Source organism: Lynx rufus, unplaced genomic scaffold, assembly GCF_022079265.1.
Source record: "Lynx rufus isolate CCGP_SWC_20201006 ecotype Redwood Valley unplaced genomic scaffold, mLynRuf1.p SCAF_2, whole genome shotgun sequence".
NCBI classification, from domain to species: Eukaryota; Metazoa; Chordata; class Mammalia; order Carnivora; family Felidae; genus Lynx; species Lynx rufus.
The window spans coordinates 193,284,475-193,287,701 of NW_025814834.1; positions in this window are offsets into that span (position 1 = coordinate 193,284,475).

Consider the following 3,227-nt stretch of genomic DNA (forward strand, 5'->3'; position numbering starts at 1 on the left):
ATGAATAATGGATTGAAGGGGTAAGATGAGCAGGCTCTGTAGGAAGCTAGCGCACTGGTCCAGGTGAGAGATAAAGAGGCAGGTGGCATCAGGAGTGGAAAAGACAGGACTCGGTGACTGATTTGATAGACCGGAGAAGGAGGTTTTAGGGGACGGAAGGTGAATGGTTTTGCTTAAGTGGTCCACCCACCTCAGAGAAAGAGATGTACAGGTACTGTGTCATTGATCTCAAGATAAATATTTTTCGTCTTTAACATCCCAGAAAGCCAGATGCATTGTATAATGGGTAGATGTGACATAGATGGACAATTTTTTCTTCTTTCTTAGTGGAACATAATGATGGAGTTAACATTTGATGACATCTTATATTTGATGATATATCATAGATCCCAAATCCTCCCCCCCCCCGCCCCCCAACACAGTCTCTCCAATCTTGAATGGAGATTTCCCACCTCTTTTCTAGAGGTGCAAGAAAAGCCTCTGGTGAGGACTTTTGCCTGGAGTGCTCTCCCTGCGGTTTAGATCTTGTTTAAATTTTTAGACATATAACCCTCACAACACCCCATCAGCAGGCAAGATGAGAGTCATTATGCCTGCGTTATTTTTCAAACTTTGAAAAACATAAAGCAACGCATTCTCATTGTAGAAAAATTGGAGAATTCCTAAAAGTAAAGAGAAGAGGCAAATCACTAAAAATTGCTGGAGATACTATAACTTCCTAGTTCCTTTTTTGTTAAGCATGCATGTACATATGTGTGTCTTAATTTTTAGGGCTTATTTATTTATTTATTTATTTATTTTAACGTTTTATTTATTTTCGAGAGACAGAGCATGAGTAGGGGGGGCGGGCAGAGAAAGAGGGAGACACAGAATTTGAAGCAGTCTCCAGGCTCTGAGCTGTCAGCCCAGAGCCCGACGCGGGTCTGGAACCCACGAACTGTGAGATCATAACGTGAGCCAAAATCAGATGTTTAACCAACTGAGCTACCCGGGTATCCCATTTTTAGACTTTTTAAAAATGTTTATTTTTGAGAGAGAAAGCAAGAGTGGGGGAGGGACAGAGAGAGAGAGGGAGACAGAGGATCTGAGCAGGCTCTGAGTTGAGAGTGGAGAGCCCAATGCAGAGCTCAAACCCACAAATCTTCAGATCGTGACCTGAGCTGAAGTTGGACACCTAATCACCCGAGCCACCTAGGCGTCCCTTAATTTTTAGGGTTTTTTTTTAAAGTTTATTTATTTATTTTAAGAGACAGAGAAAATGTAGGTCAGGGAGGAACAGAAAGAGAGGGAGGCAAAAATTCCAAGCAGGCTCCACACTGTTAGCTCAGAGCCCAATGCAGGTCTCAAACCCATGAAACAGAGAGATCATGACCTGAGCCAAAACCAAGAGTTGGACACTCAACTGACTGAGCCACGTAGGCACCCCTCTCCATTTTTAGTTTTTAGTTTATTTTTTAATTTGAAAAAATAATGCATGTATAAGTTAAGAAAAAAAAGTTTTCATGCTGGGTATATACAAAGAAAAATTTCCCTCCTGTATCAGATCTTCCAGGCTGTCTCCTCATTAACAATTAGTGTTGAACTTCATTGAGTTCATATAGATTCTTTTAATAGATTTATTTTTTATTTTTTAATGTTTATTTATTTTTGAGAGAGAGAGAGAGCATGAGTAGGGGAGGGGCACAGAGCGAGGGAGACACAGAATCTGAAGCAGGGTCCAGGCTCTGAGCTGTCAGCCCAGAGCCCGATGTGTGTCTGGAATCCATGAACTGCAAGCTCATGACATGAGCCAAAATCAGATGCTTAACCGACTGAGCCACCCAGGCATCCCCTTAACAGCTTGATTGAGGGATAAGTTACATACCATAAAATTCACCCACTTTGAGTGTACAGTTCAATTACCTTGAGCAAATCTAATACAGTTGTGGAACAATCATTGCCATAATCAAATTTGAGAACATTTCTATCGCCACCAAATTTACTGTCACTCCACTCTCACCTCCAGCGACAACCACTCATCTCCATAGACTTGCCTTTCTGGACATTTCATCTGCATATACCCTATGACATTTTTTGTATATGGCTTCTTTTAGTGAATGTGATATTTTCATGGTTCATTCATATTGTAGCATTCCTTGACTGCTGAATAATGTCCCATATTTTGTTTACCATTCACCGGTTAATGGATGTTGGGGCTGCAACCAGTTTTTGTTGATTATAAATAATGCTGCTATGAACGTCTGACTATATGGGAATATGTCTTAATTTCCATACCTAGAAATTTGCTTCATTCTTTTTTTATGAAGCTGTATAGCATTTCACTGCTCGGATGTACCATATTTTATTTTTTTATAAATTCAATTTTTTTGACAATTACTTTTTAAATGTTTATTTATTTTTGAGAGAGAGAGAGCATATGTGTTCACGGGGGAGGGGAAGAGAGAGGGAGAGAGAGAATCTCAAGCAGGCTCCCTGCTGTTAGCAGGAAGCCCCACCTGTGGGTCTCCATCCCAGATCAGGACCTGCGCCAAAATCAAGAGTCAAAGGCTTAACCAGTTGAGCCACCCAGGCGCCCCACCATATTTTATTTTACCAGCCCCCTGCTTACAGACAATTAGGTGTCCTCCACATGCGAATTTCTTTTTTTTTTTTTCCAACGTTTTTTTTTTTTTTTTTGGGACAGAGAGAGACAGAGCATGAACGGGGGAGGGGCAGAGAGAGAGGGAGACACAGAATTGGAAACACGCTCCAGGCTCCGAGCCATCAGCCCAGAGCCTGACGCGGGGCTCGAACTCACGGACCGCGAGATCGTGACCTGGCTGAAGTCGGACGCTTAACCGACTGCGCCACCCAGGCGCCCCCGCGAATTTCTTTAAAAAAAAAAAAAAAATTACTGACAAGGACACTGAGGTCCATTGAAGGGAAAAACGTTGTCAGAGGTCACGATGAAAGCTAAAGACTCAAGTTCCGGTCTCCCAGCTCCCATCCACGTTCTCCAACTACTCAGTCCACCATGTCCCTGCCTGCCCTGCCCGCCTCATAAAAGCCCAGAAAGCCGGCCTCTTAACCTCAGATGCCAGAATTTCTGGACGCCCTCTAGAGGCACCTGCAAACCGCTCGGCCTCGCTCCGCCACACCTCCGGCCAGCAGGGGGCACTGCGGCGATCTCGACAGCACGGACTGTGCTCTCCTTGTGAGGCTCCCTTTTCTTCGAGTCCCAGAGGCAC